Here is a 22,323-nt window from a genome sequence, read left to right on the forward strand (position 1 = left end):
CACAGAGTCGCCAAGAGTCAGATAGGACTGAGACTTAGCACACACAGAGATTCTAGTTGGTTTAACATAGGTAGCTGGTAGCAAAGGCTAGAACTGACTTTCTAACTCCTAGAAGAGAACAGATGTTTACTGAGTGCCGAATATGTGCTGAGAACTCAGCTAGGCACTCTTAGACCAGTGATCACTCTGTATACCAAGATACTCCTACAGAGGTTCAAACACGTGAGGCCTGCGTGCTTAGTCGCCCAGTCGAGTCCAACTCTGCAACCATGGACTGTAGGCCGCCAGGCTCCTCTGTCCATGGGATTCCCAGGCAAGAATACTGGAGTGGTAGCCATTCTTGTCTCCAGGGGATCTTCCTGACCAGGGATTGAACCTGGGTCTCCTGCATTGCACACAGATTCTTTACCATCTCTGCCACCAAAGAAGCCCTATTTAAGGCTTACATTCTCTGTAAAGGAATTTTTCTATTAGGACAAGGCAGTGACCTCATCTCTAACAAGCATATTAAAATAAGCAGACAGAGGTGCAGAAAAAAATTTTTAAGTAGGAATGAATTTGGAATTCCAAACAATTTACCCTTTCTTCCTATGAAAATTCACATGTGGTTTACTGTTAAAAAAAAGTAAAACTACCGAAAGACATCTCTACCCAAATTTCATGACCCAATAGGTCTAAGAAAAACAAGTCTTATTACTGTTAGAAAAATGATCTCTTTTTGTCACATTACATTAAGAATGAGTTCTGTCACGGGATTAGAGTACAGTCATCTGAGGACAAAAGTCTAGGCAGAAAAAGAACTGATACTGGAATCTGATAAAGATCCCTGAGGAAAATGACATCTAGCTGTTTTCAATGGCACCTTTCATCTAAGAATCTCAAAACAAATGCTATTTACATTATCAAGAATCAAAATGGTGCATCACAGCCCAATAAAGAAACAAGCCAGTGACCTAGAGGGAATTCACTACTGATGTTCTGAAACTCAGCCCTCTACTTTAAAAATACAATCTAGTTTTATGTAATAGTACTATGGATGAGATGGTTGGATGGCATTACTGACTCAATGGACATGAGTTTGAGCAAACTCAGGGAGATAGTGAAGGACATGAAGCCTGGTGTGCTGCAGTCCATGGGATCGCAAAGAGTCGGACACGACTTACCGAATGAAGAACAACAGTAACTACGATAGTGTAAGAAACATATATTTGGTCTTTATATCCAGTTCCTGACACACAGCTCCTAAAACCCTTTGAATTTCATAACTTAGAGCAGTGTCTTCTGTTATTCAAAACAAGCCCCTTTCAACCATACCAAAGTTGATGCTAACAAGATGACTCTTGGGGGTGGGGGGGCGCCTAGTAGCATCTGGATGGGAGGTGGTTGCAAGAGGAACTATCCCTGTGATTACAGGTTTGCAACTTTCAGGTTCTGCCCCCAATCTGGGCAAGAGAGACAGACTGGACAGAGTTAGCCACCCATGTCAGTGATTCAACCAAACATTCCCAGGTGATGGAAACTCCACAAACTCCCTAAACAAAGGGGTTCAGTGAGCTTCCGGATGGGTGAACACAAGGAACCAGGAGGGAGGTGCACCTGCAGAGGGCGTGGAAGCTCCCCGCACCCGCCCATACGTCTCTTACATTTAGCTCTTTCTGAGTTGCATCCTTTTTGACAAATCTGTAAATGTAAGCAATGTTTTTTTCTGAGTTTTGTGAGTCAACCCAGTGAATTACTGAACCTGAGAAGGGGGTCATGGGAATCACAGAATTTGTAGCAAAGTCAGCACCCGACTCCAGTACTCTTGCCTGGAAAATCCCATGGACAGAGGAGCCTGGTGGGCTGCAGTCCATGGGGTCGATGGGAGTCGGACACCACTGATCGACTTCACTTTCACTTTTCACTTTCATGCATTGTGAAATTCACTCCAGTGTTCTTGCCTGGAGAATCCCAGGGACAGAGCAGCCTGGTGGGCTGCCGTCTATGGGGTTGCACAGAGTCGGACACGACTGAAGCGACTTAGCAGCAGCAGAGAGGGTAACAGGTGACCCAGGACTTAATAACTGATGTCTACTTTGAGGGTCTTATGAAACTGAGCTTCTTAACTTATAGATCTGACACTAACTCCAGGGAGATAGTGTAAGAATTGAATTGAATTGTTGGACACTCAGTTGGTATGGAAATAGACAACTGTGGTGTGGAAAAACCCACACAAAAGTAGTTAATTCCTGGTCTGCATTTGTAAAGCTTGAAGATACAAATGGGTTTGTTGATATAAACTCCCATCTTACCTTGCTGCACACGTATAAATAATAAACCCTCCAATTTAAGCAATGTTGTCAGAATAGTTGCTACTAATAATAATTAGCATTAATTTTATGCCATCTATGTGCTTTGCACCAGGCTTTAAACTTAGAATAAATTATTTCCAGTATATATACAATTCTGAAATGTAAACACTGCCCCCAATAGCAGATGAGAAAATTAAATCTCATCATTAAAGTTCCCACTGTACACAGCAAGTGGCAGAGATGGGGGCGAAATCTAGTTTTAACACACAAATCCCTGCCTTCTTCTACACTATAGCAGCCTTTACTTTTTACATGGAGTGTAACACTATAAACTCTCTAACAATCCTTGAGGCTAACAAGTCTCAAATTATGCCCATGAAAGGCTGATCTTAAGAGAAGCTCTGTGGAAAAAATAATTATAAAGTAAAAATGAAACTGCATGTACAGATCTAGTATTCTACTTCTGTACTTTACACACTTAAGGAAACTGCCATTTTAATTTGTACTCTCTGGCTGGCTGGCGGACATTTCATTTCTTCCCCAATTATTAAGGAACTCAGTCAACAAGACTTTCATTCCTTTCTCATCATTACTAACATTAGCGCTAAGGATAGAGAACACTGAAGTCAGAAACCGTAGGAGCTGTGAGGGATGAGAAAACTCACGCAGCCCAGACTCCAGCAGGGGCTCCTCTCACTGTCTCCAGAAGACAAGCATCCAGCCTGTATCTGAGTATCTCTAACGACAGATAGATTTGGCTGTTCACAATTTGGCTATTCCACTGTTGGACAGATCCTATGTGTGAAAGGTCTTCCCCAGGGTGGGATGAAATTCACCTCCACTGATGTAGTTTCCACCTGCTGTCATCCTCTGCTGTATTACAGATGAATAGCCTGCTCCTCTTGCTTAAAGCTCTTCAAAATATAGATAGTTGAGTTTCCAAGTATTAGCTTCCATAGCAAAATAGCACCTGATTCTGCTACTCTTCTTCACTAGATAAAGATGGCTAGAGCTCTCAGTATTCTGGTCACTTTAATCTGGACAATTTAGATTAACATTGTCCCACCCAAGCGTAAAATCCCTAAGTGGACACAATATCCAAGACATAATCTGACAGTACAAGAACAAAGGGACTAGTGCTTCTTTTAATCTAACACTGTACATCTACAAACGCTCATCAATGTTAGCCGCTTTTCACAGCCATTTCACACAACTACTTCAGATTACGGTGGCTGTCAAATGAAAAACAAACTATTTGGGGCCAGATCATTTAACAAGAACACCCGAAGTAATTCATGTGCACATCAAGGTTTGGAAAGTACTTCCATTTGTGTTCAGCTGCTAAGCACTTCCACGAGGCACCATAAAAGCCCACGCTTCCCAACCCCTGCCATTCCTCATACAAGTGTGCGTCTCAGGACCTTTGCACTTGCCATTTGCTATGCCTGGCATGCTCTTCTCCTATTTCTGCATTTCTCCGTCATCTCTTTCAAGACTTTACTCAAACGTCACCTTCTCTGTAAGGCTGTCTGTGATCGCTAATGAGGGGAGCCCTATTCCCCTTTCCCGCTTTTACTTTTCTCATCAGAACTGGTCACCATAGGTTAAAAACTGCATCTTTACTTATTTTGTTTCTTCTATTTCCCCATATATTATACAACATAAGCTCTATAAAAGCAGAGATTTTTGTCAGTTTTCTTCCCCAGTGCCTAGGATACAGTGAGCACTCAAAAAATATTTTAAATACATGAAATAAACAAATGAGGTCTCTCTTCAAAACTACCAAAAGATCTTGTAAAATGCTTCCTTATCACACAAATTGAAGTCTTCTCAGCATTACATTACATGGATCTCCTTTTTAAAATATAATGAGAACCTATTAGGTAATTAGGCACTATAAACACTAATGTTCAACCATAACTAAGCATGGGGATTTAAAAGTTGATTCATGACTGGGCTGTACCGTCAAAAAGTTTGTAGAAATAAAAACTGAGTCTCTGAGTGAAAATAAAACAGATGCCTACAGCTTTCCACAATACAGTAACAATCCTTTATATTGATAAAAACAGTCTTCCACACAAATTTTTTCACTTGATCCTCAACAATCCCATAAGTTTTGTGTAAAACAAATAATAAAAACACATTTTAAAGATAAGAAAACGAAAAAAATAATAATAATAAAGATAAGAAAAAGAACATGCTTTAACTCTCAAAGTATGGCGATAATAACGTCAAAACTAGGACTGAAGTCTCTCAATTTTTAGTTCAAAACTTTACAATATCACATTTCTTCTTGCAAATGATACTGAACCAGACTATAAAATCACATAGCCATATATTATGTTGGAGACGGTAAGCTTTCCCAAACTACCCAGTGCCTCTGCAAAATGGGGGCAAACCAAAATACTCAATTCATCAAAGTCATGATCTCAACTTGAGGTATAAGAATTCAAACTGCTTCTTCCTGTTACTTATAAGACTAACCCAGAGCCCAGTGACATTCACCAAGATGTAAGAAATGAGCTTGTTGTATTACACATCAAGAAAGTTATTACTAGGACTTCCCTGGTGGTCCAGTGATTGAGACTCTGCACTTCCAATGCTGGGGGCATGGGCTTGATCCCTGGTTGGGGAGCTAAGATTCCACATACCGTGTGGTGTGGCCCAAAAAGTAAAGGAGAGAAACTTACTGAGCTATGATGACTGCTACAGATAAAGGAAGAACAGGAGTGAGGAAGATGGAGCAAATAAATGAACGAGAACTGAATTCCACTGAGCAAAGAGGCAGTGTTATGACGTCATACTGCTCTAAGTGATGCAATTTTGCAATAGAAGAAAAAAAGACATACCTCCTCAAAATCCAAGCACAACAGCTTTCCTTCCTTTGCATAGATGAGGATGAACAGTTGTAATCCAGAATGTTCCCAAGTATTTATTTTTTTTAAAGACAAAGAAATAGAAAATCCATGTGAAAAGACATCCAATCTGGGAAGATGGAGACTGTCTTCTAAGTCTTATGATCAAGAGCAGCTGTTCGCCAACTGTCAGAATCTGAAGAAAGTGCTAACTGTCGGTGTGTCTTCTCAAGAGAGTAATACCTGCTGGAACAGAAGAGCAAGAAGAGAAAGAAATACTACTGAATGCAAGTGTCTGGCTAGCAAACAATTACCAGTTGTTAGTCTGCAAAATTTTTCAAGTTGATAAAATGTATATCAGAAGATCACATGGAGGTAAATACAAGTGACCTAGCCCATCCAGGCTGGGGTTATCAATAACAGCAGCAATCCAGCTCTCTGGTCCATAATAAATAAGCAATAAAGAAAATATAAAAATTTATTTCATGCTTTCTATCTGGAGTTATCAATAACAGCAGCAATCCAGCTCTCTGATCAATAACAAATAAGCAGTAAAGACAATATAAAAATCTGTTTCATGTTTTCTATTCAAGATGATGGTCATACCACACAACCAAACACAGGCAAATAATATTAGTCTACCAAAGACACCAAAACACTCTAGTACTTTATAAATACTGTAGAACTACCAATGCAGATGTCTATGTCAGCAGGAAATATAGAATAATCATGCAAAAAATACATATTTAGGTCTGGCAGGAAAGCAAAGTTGATGTGGAAGTGAAGCAATATTTCTGAAGTGTTTAAAAAAAAAAAAGACTGCCAACCCGGAATTCTATACCCAGAGAAAACAGCCTCAATAAATCAAGGCACATTAAAGATTTCTTCAAACAGACAAAAATTCATGAAAGGATCCATCACCAGCAAATCTGAACTACAAGAAATGTTAAAAGAAGTCCTTCTTACAGAAGGAAAATGTGCCAGGTAGAAATCTAGAACTACACAGAAAAAAGAAGAACACTGGAAATGGTAAATAGAAAACACATCCAATTCACCCACTTATTAAAATAAAGAAAAAATACTAACAAGATACATATAACACACATATCTTCCAAAATAAAGAACCTTGATTAACAGAACTCATTTCCCATCACACATTCCTGTAAACTAGAGAGTCAATATTATCTTTTTTACAAAAAGAAGTCTCAAGGTACAAGCTATTTGTCCAGTAGTAATGAGTCTTTTACAGATGTGAAATTAAAATATTCTTGGCTCTAGTCCAGTGTTCTATACACAAACTCTTTTAAAGTGCCTGCCTAAAAAGAATTTCCTGGAATAAATTATGATTGCAGTTAATACATAATTTATCTATTTCCCATCATCTCCAGAGAACCCCAAAGTCACTTAGATGCTACAAAGACAGCAAAGAATGTTTCTCGCTTTCAGGAAGTCTGAAAAACAACATTAGCTTTTAAATAAATTGGTCAGGTTACTCCAAACTTTCTAGAAGAAGAAAACATTTGCCAAGTCTTCTTGAGGAAAATCAATTTGTCAAAGCAGTAATAGCAAAACAAAGCTTCAAGGCTGGGTGCTGGAATAGGAAAAAGAAAACGCTAATATTTAATGTCACTCTATCACAGTCCAAACCTCAGAGGGAATGTGGTTAGTAAGGATAAAACCTCTGTAAAATCACTGATGCCAAATAGATTACAGAATGGGAATCCTGCCTACTATCCCTCTAAATACAAAATGTTAAACACAATTCATACATTCACAGATTCCTCGAGACCACAGGCAGATCTTATAATAAAACTTCACAGTGAGTGAATCTCACTCCCTGAAAGACTAAATGGTACACAATATAATTCAGGAAATTCCTCTTAACAGAAATCGAAGGGAAAGCTACTACTGTCACCCTATCAGGACCAACTTTCTTTACTGGGCAAAGACAACAGAAAAATTAAGTGATTTCAGTATCAATGATGAATATCATGCCAAGAGAAAAGTATCATTCTTTTAGCACTTTACCACAAGTAAGCCATCAGGTAACCTGCCTCTTATTAAAGTAAAGTTTATCAAAAGAAATATATTGGTTATAAGCCCAAGAGATTTTAAAACATATGTTCAAACAAAAACTTACACATGAATGTTCATGGCAGCATGATTCATAATAGTCAAAAAGTGAAAACAACCACAAATGTCCATCACTGATGAATGATTCAACAAGATGTGGTATATTCATACAATGAATTATTACTCAGCTACAAGAAATACATGAAGTACTGAAACATGCTACAACATGGATCAACCTTAAAAACATTAAGTAAAAGAAGCCAGAAACAAAAGGCCATATATTATATGATTTCATTTAAATGAAATGTACAGAATAGGCAAATCCACAGGGACATAAATCAGACCAGTGATTGCCAGAGGATGAGGAAAGGAACTGCTTAATGGATACGAGGTTTCATTTTGCAGTGATGAAAATGTTCTGAAACTAGATAGGAGTGGTGCCAGTGGGTACACAACTTTGTGAATGTACTAAAAGTCTCTGAACCACACATTTTAAGTGGTGAAAATGATGAATTTTATGTTATGTGAATTTTACTCAATAGAAAAAAAGAAGTATGTTTCTAATTGTTAGTTATTTAGTACCTATACCACCTTACCTGCCTCCTGAGAAATCTGTATGCAGGTCAAGAAGCAACAGTTAGAACTGGACAGGGAACAACAGACTGGTTCCAAACTGGGAAATGTGTACATCAAAGCTGTATATTGTCACCCTGATTATTTAACTAATATGCAGAGTACATCATTTGAAATGCTGGGCTGGATGAAGCACAAGCTGGAATCAAGACTGCCGGGAGAAATATCAATAACCTCAGATATACAGATGACACCACCCTTATGGCAGAAAGTGAAAAAGAAATAAAGAGCCTCTTGATGAAAGTGAAAGACAAGAGTGAAAAAGTTGGCTTAAAACTCAACATTCAGAAAACAAAGATCATGGCATCTGGTCTCATCACTTCATGGCAAATAGATGGGAAAACTATGGAAACAGTGAGAAACTTTTATTTTCTTGGGTTCCAAAATCACTGCAGATGGTGACTGCAGCCACGAAATTAAAAGACGCTTGCTCCTTGAAAGAAAACCTATGACCAACCTAGACAGCATATTAAAAAGCAGAGACATTACTTTGCCAACAAAGGTCTGTCTAGTCAAGGCTATGGTTTTTCCAGTGGTCATGTATGGATGTGAGAGTTGGACTATAAGGAAAGTTGAGCACAGAAGAATTGATGCTTTTGAACTGTAGTGTTGGAGAAGACTCTTGAGAGTCCCTTGGACTGCAAGGAGATCCAACCAGCCCATCTTAAAGGTTAGTCCTGAATATTCATTGGAAGGACTGATGCTGAAGCTGAAGCTGAAATTCCAATACTCTGGCAACCTGATGGGAAGAACTGACTCATTGGAAAAGACCCTGATGGTGGGAAAGATTGAAGGCGGGAGGAGAAAGGGGTGACAGAAGATGAGATGGTTGCCTGGCAGGCTGCAGTCCATGGGGTCGCAAAGAGTCGGACCCGACTGAGCGACAAAACTGAACTGGGCTCCCACTACTTAACAAAATACTGTGTTCATAAAAATCTTCCTTAAAAATTCAATATACCGACATTCTAGAAAAGAACAGAGACAGTAAACAGATCAGTGATTGTCAGGGTCTGGTGAGGAGGAGAGTCAAATTAGGTGAGGCTAAAGTTTTTTAGAGCAGTGAAACTACTCTATATGACAGTGTAATGGTGAATAAAAGATATCAAATGTTTGTCAAAACCCATAGAATTTTAAAAAAAAATAAACAAACATTTAATGGCTTTCCATTCCTTTTATAGTGAAATTCAAATATTTTTCCATGGCCAATAGAGCACCGCATGATCAATCCTTTCTGTGTATCTCTCTCCTCCTGGTTTGCCATGGTCTCTTTTTTTTTTAACTAATTAATTTATTTTAATTGCAGGCTAATTACTTTACAATATTGTAGTGGTTTTTGCCATACATTGACATGAATCAACCATGGGTGTACATGTGTCCCCCATCCTGAACCCCCTCCCACCTCCCTCCCCTTCAGTTCAGTTCAGTTCAGTCGCTCAGTCGTGTCTGACTCTTTGCGACCCCATGAATCGCAGCACACCAGGCCTCCCTGTCCATCACCAACTCCCGGAGTCTCCTCAAACTCATGTCCATCGAGTCGGTGATGCCTAAAGCCCTAGAACTTTAAGGTCGTGTAAATTCACGTTGAGGTTAAGGACAAATAGTTACATACAGAAATATTTAAAGATATGTGTATATACACAGCTTAATATATACACTTATCTCCTTGCTCTCTCACTCAGAGTGCGGAGAAGCAACAACACTCTGACAGCAACCAGCACACCCAGCACTCAGATCTTGGTTTCTAATACCATTTCCCCACAAAAGGAACTGCAGTGCCTTAGAAGAATGACCATACAACTGAGGCATTACATAAAAGACAAACCTGAAGCATTTTATATTGCCAGAAAGAAAGTATTCACACACATGCATAGCCAAGAGAGTATGTCAAAGGAAAGGGATACAGAAGTCAACTGAAAGAGCTACAAATGGCCAGAGCTGAACAATTTGAGCAATGAAATTTATATAGATACTCCACTTCAAAGGGGGTAGAGCATAACTGCACTTACTGAGTGCAGTAAGTGTGGGCTACGCCTAGTGAATCTCTTCCAGAGCATAGTACAGAAAGAGAGGAACAAAAGGGTAGCTTTACAGTGGAGAAAACAGACACTCGTACCAGTTAAGTGATCGAGGTTAGCAACATCACTGATAAAGTCACATCAGTAGTATGTACTCTTGACGTGCGATGAGAAGGGCGCTTTACCTCTGTGGTCTTCCTTCCAAAATTGTATTACAGTAATCTACTATTAGAAAATCATCAGACAAACGTCTGGTTGAAGGACAGTCTATGAAAATACCTGATCAGTTATCTTCAAAATTGCCAAGGCCATTAAAAACAAGGGAAGTCTGACATATTGCCTCGATCAAGAGGGGCCAAGGAGACATGACTATTGAACGTAATGCGCCATCCTGACTGGGATCCTGGAAAACAAAAAAGGACATGAAGGAAAACACTGCAGAACTCCGAATAAAGTATAGACTTAGTAATAACGTACCGATACTCATTCATTAATTGTGGCAAACGTGACGCACTAATGCAATATGTTAATAATAGGGGAAACTGGGTGTGGGACAGTAACTCTCTACTATCTTCCCAATAATTCACTAAATCTAACACTGTTCTAAATAAAATGTTTACTTTTAAAGTTTTTATTTTTAGAAAGTTGTAAACATTTTACATGGTCTTGGCTCTCAAGAAGCTTGTCGTCTCATTGTGAGGTAAGATATATGCTCATGAAAGATGTATAAAATACTAAAGTAAGAAAATATTGAGAAATACAGATAAAAGTATCAATATTTAGGAATGCAGCTCTAGAATTATAAGGGAAGACTTCATCAAGGAGGTAAAACTTGAGTTTGCACCTTAAAACAGACTTCAGGGTCCAAAGCAAAAAAGAACAATGACCAGGGCACTTATAAGAACCAGAAAGGTGAATAAGGAAAAACTAAAAGAAATGAAGGGCTTCCCAAGCGGCTCAGTGGTAAAGAATTCACCTGCCAATGCAGGAGACACAGATTCGATCCCCCGGAGAAGGAAATGACAACCCACTCCAGTACTCTTGCCTGGAAAATCCCATGGACAGAAGAGCCTGGCAGGCTACAGTCCATGGGGTTGCAGAGTCAGACATGACCTAGCGACTAAACAACAACAAAAAGAAATGAGAGGATTTAGTCCTAAGGTCGCGTGGCAGAACTAATAGGGTTACATCATATGCCCATTTAACTTACAAGCTGACCTCTGGGAAAATGTGACCAACACTCAAGGACACAGGGAGTGACAGCTGCTCTACAGAGCCACAACAGGAAATGCCAGTTTGGAAAGACAGGAAGCAGGTGGCCAAGTTCTTCTCTACAACTTTTCAGAGAACAGTGTGCATGTGAGCCCAATCAAGCCAAAATTTAGATTCAAATCCTGCAAACCTTTATTGACCACTTCCATCTCATTTAATATGCACAATATATCTGTAAACATTTATTAATGTTTTGCATTTATCCATTTAAGAGGCTTAAATTTATACATTAAAAGGCATAATGCATAAATACAATAAAATTAGTCCTGCAACAAAGCAGGAACACAGTAAAATTCACTGTCTGATAAGGATGTGATAGCTCTTAAAAGGCAAAAAATTTTCTGAAGCTTGTTCCTTCCTTCAGTCAAGCTTAGTGGCTCCCAGTCTGAAAAAGGCTTAAGAATTAAACATGATTATATATGCACAAACATGCACACTATGCTTTTAAAATAATTTAAGGGATTTTCAAGTATAGTCTTCATCTTATGTAATGTTTGTCTCAAGCACTGACTTCAGAACCGAATCCTGGAGACGAGGTGCAGCCCCCACTGCAGGCTTCCTCCGTGGGCACAGGAAAGCAGCCTCAAGGAAAGGAGGCAGAGAGGCTGAGTCCCACCACAACATGAAGGGCATTCTGACAACAATCAGAGCAGTCGAAAAACGGTCCAGGCTACCTCACAGGAATGAACTTTCAGTCATCAAAGGAGTTCAAACAGAGGCTGAAAAATCACTGAGAACATCTGAGAAGAGAGCAATTGGGGAAGAAGCTAAGATCTCTTCCAGGTCTTCAATTCTATAATGTGGAGACTGTTAAAACCTGTCAGAAGCGCAAACTAGTTGAGAAGGACAAAATGAAAAAAAGACATCAAGGCAAGAATGACACAGTATGTGAAGTCAATACTGGGAACCACAGACGTGCATGTGTGCTCAATCATGTCCAGCTCTTTTCTGACCCCATGGATTGCAGCCTGCCAGGCTCCCCTGTCCATGGGATTTTTCCAGGCAAGAATGCTGGAGTGGGTTGCCATTTCCTACTCCAGGGGATATTCATGACCCAGGGATCGATCCTGTATCTCTTGCATCTCCTGCATTAGCAGGTGGATTCTTTACCACTGAGCCAAAAAGCCAGAAGCTCACTTCTACCTGCAAACGTTTGTCCTTGCTATTTCATCCGCCAAGGAAGCTCTTCCATCTCAATGACAGGCCACAACTCAAATATCTTGTCAATGATGCCTCCCCCACCAACACCGCCAGGCACTCACTTATCAGATCAGCTTGTTTTATATTCTTCATGGTTCACACTACTTAGCAGTCAGCAAACTTTTTCTATAAAATGCCAGGCCACAGACCGAATAAATCCAGCTTGTCCCATGTTTTTATACGACCTATGAACTAAGAATGGTTTTTACATTTTCAAAAGGTGAAGGGAAAAAAAAATCAAAAAGCAGAATTCAAATATTTTGTAATACGGGAAAACTGAATGAAATTAAAATTTCCGCGTCCAAAGTTTAATTAGAACATGGACACACTTGTTTCTGTACTGTACTGTCTGTGGCTGCTTTTGTACTTGAACAAAAGAGTTGAGTAGCTGCAACAGAGACAGCATGGCCTGTAAAGCCTAAAATATTTCGTTTCTGGTCCTTTCAGAAAGTTTATTAATCACTGATTTGTAGCATTACCTCTATTTGCTAATTTGCTATCCTCATTCTCACATACACAAAATCAAGTTCAATGAAAGCAGCCTTTCCCCCACACTGTAATCCAGGACCTACCTAGAAACAATCCTGGAACAAATTAAGGGCTCAATAAATACTTGAATAATAAATTAACGAGTGTGTGTGTATATGTGTGTTCAGTCACTCAGTCATAACCAACTCTTCCTGACCCCTTGGACTGTAGCTCACCACGCTCTTCCGTCCATGGGATTCTCCAGGCAAGAATACTGGAGTGAGTTGCCATTTCCTCCTCCAGGGGATCTCCTCGACCCAGGGATCAAACTGTCTCCTGTGTCTCCAGCATTGCAGATGGATTCTTTACCGCTGAGCCAGGGGGTCTTCCCAATAAATTAATAAGTGATCCATAAATGGCACTCTGAAGAGTTCAAACTTAAGCCTTCAGCCATTTGAGGGTTGGACCATCAAGAAGACTGAACACCAAAGAATTGACACTTTCAAACTGTGGTGTTAGATAAGACTCTTGAGAGCCCGTTGAACAACAAGGAGATCAAACCAGTCAATCCTAAAGGAAATCAACCCTGAATATTCATTGGAAGGACTGATGCTGAAGCTGAAGCTCCAATACTCTGGCCACTTGATGCGAAGAGCCGACTCATTAGAAAAGACCCTAATGCTGGGAAAGACTGAAGGCAGGAGAAGAGGACAACAGAGGGTGAGATGGTTGGATGGCATTGTCAATTCGATGGACATGAGTTTGAGCAAGCTCTGGAAATTGGTGATGGACAGGGAAGCCAGGTGTGCTGCAGTCCATGGGGTCACAAAGAGTTGGACATGACTGAGCAACTGAAGAACAGCAACATATATGACAAGCATAAGAAAAGGGGAAATATTCTAGTAGAAATGAGCGAAGAGTTTAAAGTAATGGTAGTCATCAGTTACTGCAGGTCATTGGGTTTCTTCACCAAATTATACAGGGTTTTCTGTGCTCATAAAAGATTTTCTCATCTACTGTAAGGTGGCAGAACACTGTCAGCTGATTGTACTTCTGTTTACCTTAAGATGCAAATACTCCTGAGAAATCTCATTTCCTATACATAGCACACAGCACCCACACCATGCCAAATCTTAATAAGTGCTCATAATTTTAATAGATCTAGATCACGTGCTAATGAATTTTTAATATCTGATTCCTCCCTATGCTGCTGATCAGCAATCTATTCTGCAAGCAGCTGAAAACTCCTCAGAAATGAAAAGGTTACCGCCCACAGACCAGAAGCAGCTTTTTAATCTTTCTATACTAGCCAGAGAGTGGGTGTGTGATTTCAAAAAAATACAAGCCAACTCTGTCGGTAGAGGACAAGGTATTGTCGCATTAAAATCCCACCTATAAGCATCATTTGTTACATGACACTAGTAAAACTACCACCTACTCATTATCAGAGCCGCACTCCTCTAATCTACAAGTGGGGGGAAAAATGTTATCTACCTCCTGGAAGAATCTTGTCCTTAACATTTCCATAAGGTTCTTTCCTTCCAGGGTTTCCAACAATTTCTATAAACATGTACTTCAAAGACAAGGATCTGGTTTAAGCCATTAACTCCCAAATGCAAGATACATTTGATCAGAAGGCATAAACAAATCAAAGTTTTGCTTTGTTTTAAAGCAGCTACCTGTTTTTTAATAATTTAGGAATTCAGACCTTTCACAGAGATGCCTGTGGCACAGGTACCTCTGATAAGTATGTCAGACTTACAGCAACCATTTTGGATTAGGACATGTGTGTGTTCCTCTTCCTTTCCTCTATGACAAGTGAGGATGAAAAGGCAGCCTGCAAAAGCATTGGCTAAGATCTTCCAAGACTAATGTGTAAGCTGTCGCCAAAGAAGAGAGGGGAAATTAACCAGCAACTCAAGTGGGGTGCTTCAAGAAGCTACTGCAGGTTCACCTGGGGGGATGTTCACGATCAGTGTTAGGGACGATTCAAGAGAACCCCTGGACAAACACTACACGCACCTTTGCTTAAGCTGAAAAAGCTGTGGAGTCTGTAACTTACAAACGGATCTCTGGTCCTTCACCGAAGGTACAATTCACTGAGCCCCTTTTCCTTTCCTAAAAGGGTTAATAAAAGACACCTTAGGGCCCAACCAACCCAGACTCCCATCCTACCGCTCACCACCTATTATTCTCCACGTTCCCAGAACTGCCGGCTCCCTCCTCCCTCCAAACGACAAGTTCGAAAATCAAAACAAAAGGTGCTAAAAACTGGTTTCAGGTGGCAATGACTGAGTCCTAGTGGCCAACTTCTGGGGACGCTAGGGCGACCGACGACGGTTCGTAGGACCCCCTCACAAACAGTCCTTCGGCCCTGGGCCCACCTCCTCACGCTCCTCTCGGTCCCCGCGGCCCTGGAGGGGGTGCGGGGAAGGGGGCGAGGCGAGGGGGTTGGGGAAGAAGAAACCTCCACGGTCAAAATGACAGCGGAACGCGCCGGGAGAGGAGAGAGGCCCGGCAGGATGCTGGGGGTCGAGCCCTAGGCCCCGGGGCTTCCGGCCCCGCTCGGGGGCGACCGAGGGTCCGAGCCGCGTCAGGCCGCGAGCCGGAGGCCCCGGGCCGCGTTGGCAGAGCCGCCCGGCCACGGTCACCACCTCACCCTTCTCCCCGCCCCGGGGCGGAGAGGCGGCAAGAGGGGGCCCCGGCCGCCTTCAGCGTCCGGGGCGGGAGCACGGACTTACCGGCGGGGAGGGGAGGAGCAGCCGGCGTCTCCTCCAGCGCCGTCGCTCGCGCTCAAGCGCCGGCTCCTGCCGCTGCGGCCGCCGCGCCCGATCCATCCCCCCCCACCCCGACCACCCCCCCCTCCCGGCCCTCCCCCCGCGCCGCCTCAGCCGCCGCCGCCTCAGCCACCGCCGCCTCAGCGGCCGCCTCAGCCCCCGCTACCGCCGCCAGAGTCCCAGCGCGGGAGCGCGAACCGGCGCTAGGAGGCGAGAGCGCGCGCGCGCGCGCCCCGCCGGCCGCCGCCACCCACAACCTCCGCCCCCGGCCGGCGGCGCACGCGCGAGGTGGCGGCGAGCGCGCGCACGCTGCAGGAGGGGGCGGGGACGGCCCCCGGAAGGCGTGGCCCCGCCCACCCACGCGGTCGCTGGGCAGCGGACTCCTGGGCTGCAGGTGGCCCGCGGGCTGATCCAGGTACGCTCTTCACCGCCACGGCTCCGGGAACCGAGTTCCTCCGACCTGGCCCGGCTTTCTGAGAGCGAAGGCTTGAGCGGATTTTTGGCAGTCGCTCCGGGTCCCTCACCTGTTAATGCCTACCTTCAGTCGAAGGCCTTCTTTCCTCCCCGGATCCAGCAGGGTTTCGGCTGCTGCTGGCAAAGGGGCATGTTGGTATTTCTCAGCCATCAACCTGTCCTTTTGTTATTCCGTGTTCCTAATTCACTTATTCCTTCATCACTTACACATTGAGGCTCCTTACGGGTGCTGGGCCTCATATGAGTTACTGGAAGTCCTACGCGGGAACAGAGAGTTTTGACGTTAGAACTGGTGGAGATGGCAAACGTTAAAGGGAGACTTACACAAAATTTAAATTTGTGCATAGTAAAAATGTCTTCTGAGAGGTGCGTGGTGTTAAGAGAGCCTGTGTTAGGGGAAGGAAGGACGGAGATGGATTCAGCCAATGATTTCCACGTTGGAATCTGAAGGCTGACTTGGAAAGACTTAACTTTATCTCCAAGGGACCAGAGCTTGGTGTGGCCGGAACGGGGCACTGAATGTGGAGTAGAGTGTGAGTTGGGGCAGGGGAACTTTACAGTTGGAGCAAGGTAGACTGGTGGAAGAGAGGAGCCCTTTTTTAGAGAGTAAAATGGACAGGACTTGATTGGATGAAGATTGAGGCCAAGGAGGTGACAAGTTTGACTCTTAGATTTAATTAATGCATGTGTATTTCTCAGGAAATGCATTTGTAGGTCTCAGGAACTCTGAAGGAGGCCCTTAAAAAAAGTAACTCAAAATGGATGATAAGCGTGAAAGCTGAAACTCTTAAGTACATTTCTAGAAGAAAACATTGAGAGAAAAATCTTCGTGATTTTGAGGTAGGCAAAAATTTCATAGAACACAAAAAGCATGAACCATAAGAGAAATTATTCATAGGTTGGACTTAACCAAAATTTTAACTTTTGTTCTTTGAAAGACACCATGAAGAAAATGAAAAGGCAAGCCATAAACGGGAAGGAGGAATTTCGAATACGATATATTTGACAAAAGACTTGAATCCAGAATACATAAAGAACTCTTACAAATGAATAAGATGAACAACCCGAACAAACAATGGGCAAGAGGTTTTACTAAACACTTCACCGAAGAAGATATAAAAATGGCCAATAAGCAACAAAGCGGTGCTCGGTATCTTTAATCATCCAGGGATCTTCACGCTAAAACCGCAATAAGATGCCTCTGCACTCTCATTACAGTAGCTGAAATTATAAAAACTGATGACCCAGCGACCACATTCCTACACATCTCCTTAACTATACTTAAGCTCCAAATAAAGATAATAACAAAGTCATACTTGCGCCTAACATGATACGACTCAGCTGCATACAACCAAAACACAACACTTTCCGCAAAAGAGGATGCAAACTTTCTGAATGATACCCCCTTTCTGCTTTTGACATCCTGTAACTTAATGCTGTGATATAAATTTAAGTATATTATTACTGCATCTCCATTGTGTGTTGTTGCTGTTCAGTCGATAAGTCATGTCTGACTTTTAAGTAACCCCATGGACTGCAGCCCGCCAGTCTCCTCTGTCCCTGGGTTTTCCCAGGCAGGAATACTGAAATGGGTTGCCATGCCCTTCTCCAGGGGCTCTTCCCGACCCAAGGGTAGAACCTGTGCTCCTGCATTGGCAAGTGGATTCTTTGCCACTGAGCCACCAGATCATTACTATTCAAAATGTGTCCCTTGGACCAGCAACATTAGCATCACATAGGAGCTTGTTAAAAACGTAGGATCTCAGCTCTACTCCAGATCACCTTAGTCTAAGTCTTCATTTTAACATAACCTCCAAGCAATTTGTATGCATATCACAGTTTGAAAGGCACCAGGCTAGAAAACATATGTAATTTGGTGTCGGGAGCCACCGGGATGTGCCCAGACCATGACAAGGTCACGGGAGGAGAGAGGAACCTACAAGGCAGCTCTTCCCCTAGGAGTCGCTCCAGGGGCCCAGTATGTCCCCTTCCTCTTTCTATCTTACTGTTATTGGGTTTTCTATTAATTCTTGGGAATGTAACATATAGTGATCAGGCCTCCCTGGAAAAGTCCAAGCCTATTTAGAAAGATCCCCCAAGGCCGAGGCCTACTCTGCCTCCTGGGCATTGGGAACCTTATGACCAACCAGGAATGAAAGACCTGTTCAGGTTTGTGACAGACCATCCACCACGCAAGTGGCGTTATGCTTGGGAGGGCATCAGAAATGCTCATGATTGTTCCGGCCCAGGACACGACCATCGACATCGTACCAAGTCAAAAAGGAAAAGGCCACAGGCATAGATTGGCTGCTTGCTTAGAAGATTATAATGTTCTAGATTAGAAAAGAGTAGAGGCATTTAGATTCAGAAGTATATGTACGATAGGTTAATGTTCTTTGGTCAAGAGGGTTTCATTGTTGCTATTTCAGTGCTGCTATTTGTCCATTGTTTCTCTTTCTTTAAATAATATGGAATATTATGGGTATTTTTGTAGAATTGGAAAATATGTAGCGTAGGATTTCAATGGTATAGAAGATTTATATTAACCAGCCTCACTGCCATTATCTCACTATTAATAGAGGTGTTTTGCTGCTTCAGAGGTATTTTGCTGCTTCATAGTTAAAGACTGTAGACTAAGGTTTTGTGGTCTTAGACAAGGAAAAATATCAAGGTTTTCTCATGGTACTATTCTCAGAAATGTCAAACATGTTTTTCATAACCCTTCCCATGTATTGTTTTATTGTCCAAAGAATTCATACTATATCTGGAATCAGGGTCTTTTCCAATGAGTCAGCTCTTCACATGAGGGGGTCAAAGTATTGGAGCTTCAGCTTAAGCATCAGTCCTTCCGAGGAATATTCAAGGTTGATTTCCTTTAGGGTTGACTGGTTTGATCTCCTTGCAGTCCAAGGGACTCTCAAGAGTCTTCTCCAGCACCGTAGTTCAAAGTGCTCTGCCTTCTTTATGGTCCAACTCTCACACCCGTACATGACTACTGGAAAAACCATAGCTTTGACTCTATGAACCTTTGTGGGCAAAGTGATGTCTCTGCTTTTTAATACACTGTCTAGGTTTGTCATAGCTTTCCTTCCAAGAAGCAATCGTCTTTTAATTTCATGGCTGCAGTCACCATCCCCAGTGATTTTAGAGACCAAGGACAGGAAATCTGCATGGCTTCCACCTTTTCCCTTTCTCTTTGCTATGAAATGATAGCACTGGATACCATGATCACAGTTTTTTTAATATTGAATTTTAAGCCGGTTTTTTTCACTCTCTTCCTTCACCCTCATCAAGAGGCTCTTTAGTTCCTCTTCACCTTGTGCCATTAGAGTGGTATCATTCTGCATATCTGAGGTTGTTAATGTTTCTCCTGGCAATCTTGATTCATTCAGTCTAGCACTTTGCATGATGTTCTCTGCATATAAGTTAAGAAAGCAGGGTGACAATATACAGCCTGATACTTGCTTGTACATCTGAAACTGCCATAAGGAATTTTGTTTCCGTGAAAGCAAGACAAGTAACTGTTATACAGAAAACTATCACATACCAGTGAGTTTAAGTTTCTAATTATTGTGCTAGTTTCTCTCTCACCTCAGGGCGTTTGCTTCTGCTGTTGCCTGTCCATGATACACCTTCCTCTCCAACTCTGCTGTCCTTTCAGGTCTCAGCTGAAATGTCATTCCCTCGGAGATTCCTTCCCCAACCCCACAGACAAGGTCAGTCTTCCCCAACACACACCCAGGTCATCCTGAACTTCCCCTTTCTCATCCCAGCACATAGGTAACTTTCCCCCTTAAACATCTTCTTTCCTCTCTAGACTGTGAGCTCCAAGGTGCAAGAACTTTGTCGTTCTGAAACCACTGACTGTTTCTTTAGGTACTCGTTAAATGCGTATTGGCTTAGGGACTTCCCCAGCGGTCTAGTGGTTAAGACTCTGCACTTCCACTGCAGGGGACATGTGTTTGCTCCCTGGTTGGGGTACTTCCTGGCTGGGGTGCTAAGATCATGGCATCCGGTCCCATCACTTCATGGCAAATAGATGGGGAAACAGTGGAAGCCATGGCTGACTTTATTTTTGGGGGCTCCAAAATCACTGCAGCTGGTGACTGCAGTCATGAAATTAAAAAACGCTTGCTCCTTGCAAGGAAAGGTATGACCAATCTAGACAGCATATTAAAAAGCAGAGACATTACTTTGTCCACAAAGATCCAACTAGTCAAAGCTTTGGTTTTTCCAGTAGTCATGTATGGATGTAAGAGTTGGACTATAAAGAAAGTTGAGTGCTGAAGAATTGATGCTTTTGAACTGCGGTGTTGGAGAAGACTCTTGAGAGTCCCTTGGACTGCAAGGAGATCCAACCAGTCCATCCCAAAGGAGATCAGTCCTGGGTGTTCATTAGAAGGACTGATGTTGAAGCTGAAACTCCAGTACTTTGGCCACGTGATTCGAAGAACTGACTCATTTGTAAAGGCCCTGAGGCTGGGAAAGATTGAGGGCAGGAGGAGAAGGGAACGACAGAGGATAAGATGGTTGGATGGCATCACCGACTCAATGGACATGAGTTTGGGTAGACTCCGGGAGTTGGTGATAGACAGGGAGGCCTGCCGTACTGTAGTTCATGGGGTTGCAAAGACTGAGCGATTGAACTGAACTGGGGTACTATGGGAGCTTTCCTGGTGGCTCAGCCGTAAACAATCTGCCTGCAATGCAAGAGATGCGGGTTCATTGCCTGGGTCAGGAAGATCCCTTGGAGGAGGGCACAGCAACTACTCCAGTATTCTTGCCTGAAAAATCTGAAAATCCCATGGGCAGAGGAGCCTTATGTGCCGCAACCTTTGAGGTCACAAAGAGTCAGACACAACTGAAGCTACTAAGCACTAAGATGCCCCATGCAGCACTGTGTGGCGAAAATTAAAATAAAAAATATGCTAGAGTCATTAAAAATTTTCATGCATATTGGGTTATTAAATGAACAAATGGTGACCCTATTCACATTAAATGAGGCATGACCCTGCCTTCTATTTGTACAAAGTTTTATTCTTTTTAGCACATTTTTACTTCTAATATCCCATTTGGGCCTCCAAAGACCCAGATCCAGCTCTGAGCCTCTCTCAGCCCTTAAAACGTGGATGAGGGAGACTTCCCTGGCAGTCCAGTGGTCAAGACTTTGCCTTCCAATGCAGGGGCTGCAGGTTCAAACCCTGGTCGGAGAGCTAAGATCCCACATGCCTCCTGGCCAAAAAAACAAAACAGAAAACAGAAACAGCACTGTAACAAATTCAATAAAGATCCACATAAAAATCTTTTAAAAAAAAATATGTATGAGACATCTGACCTCTCACACATAAGCATGACTAGGGATTGGTTGCCTGCCTTCCAGTCCTAACTCTGTGTCTTGGGCAAGTTGCCTCACCTTTCTGTACCCCAGTCCCCTTATTTTTATTTACCTCATAGATACACTGTGAGGAGTAAGAGAATATGTACATGTAAAGCACTTGGAACAGTGCCTGGCACCTGGCAAATGTTAGCTATTAAAGCTCCAGTACTTTGGCCACCTGATGCCAACAGTTGATTCTCTGGAAAAAACCCTGGATGCTGGGAAAGTTTGAAGGCAGAAGGAGAAGAGGGCAACAGAGGATGAGATGGTTGGATGTCATCACGGACTCAATGGACATGAGTGTGAGCAAGCTCCGGGAACTGGTGAGGGACAAGGAAGCCTGGTGTGCTGCAGTCCATGGGATCACAAAGAGTCAGACACCACTTGGCGACTGAAAAGCAACAACCATGAAGATCAAGAGCATTGGGACCAATATTAAAGATTAGGCATCCTCTCTGTTTGTTGTCGCTGCTGTTTTGTGGGTCAGTTGTGTCCGACTCTTTCTGGACCCCCTGTACTGAAGCCCACCAAGCTCCTCTGTCCATGGGATTCTCCAGGCAAGAATACTGGAGTGGATTGCCATGCCTTCCTCCAGGGGATCTTCCTGACCCAGGGATCGAACCCATGTCTCCTGCATTGCAGGTGGATTCTTTACTGCTGAGCCACTGAGGAAGCCCTATCCCCTCTCTTATGTTGAGTGAAAAAGCAGCCAGACACAAAAGAAGAGTTTGATCTTTTTTTACGTGATATTTAAGGGCAGGCAAAAAGTTAACCTATGATGACAGAGGTAGATCAGTACAGAGGAGGTGGGAGGCCAGCATGTTGACTTAGAAGGGGTACACGGCCATCTTCCCAGATGCAGAAATGCTCTGACTCTTGCTCATCGTT

At 42.7% G+C, this 22,323-nt stretch overlaps 1 protein-coding gene and 1 long non-coding RNA gene across 11 annotated transcripts in view; one reads left to right on the forward strand and one right to left on the reverse strand.

The window, feature by feature from the left end:
• TMCC1 (transmembrane and coiled-coil domain family 1) overlaps positions 1–15,675 on the reverse strand; it is a 152,347-nt gene extending 136,672 nt beyond the window's left edge. For 2 of the 10 annotated variants that reach the window (XM_043443518.1, XM_043443511.1), the window contains exons 1-4: positions 15,549–15,675; positions 14,830–14,925; positions 10,147–10,270; positions 5,141–5,389 (exon numbers count right to left, since the gene is read on the reverse strand). The gene's annotated coding sequence lies outside the window, so the exon portion shown is untranslated. Of the gene's footprint in view, positions 1–5,140; positions 5,393–10,146; positions 10,271–14,829; positions 14,926–15,548 lie in introns of all 10 variants that reach the window. The other 8 variants (XM_043443512.1, XM_043443513.1, XM_043443514.1 and 5 more) reach the window with 8 other exon arrangements.
• A 206-nt stretch (positions 15,676–15,881) lies between these two features.
• Positions 15,882–17,502, forward strand: LOC122425138. The gene is made up of 3 exons (XR_006264717.1): positions 15,882–15,999; positions 16,758–16,898; positions 16,997–17,502. It is a non-coding gene; the product is annotated as an uncharacterized LOC122425138 (long non-coding RNA).
• The last annotated feature ends 4,821 nt before the right edge of the window (positions 17,503–22,323 follow it).

The sequence above is a fragment of the Cervus canadensis genome, chromosome 22, assembly GCF_019320065.1.
Source record: "Cervus canadensis isolate Bull #8, Minnesota chromosome 22, ASM1932006v1, whole genome shotgun sequence".
Classification (NCBI taxonomy): Eukaryota; Metazoa; Chordata; class Mammalia; order Artiodactyla; family Cervidae; genus Cervus; species Cervus canadensis.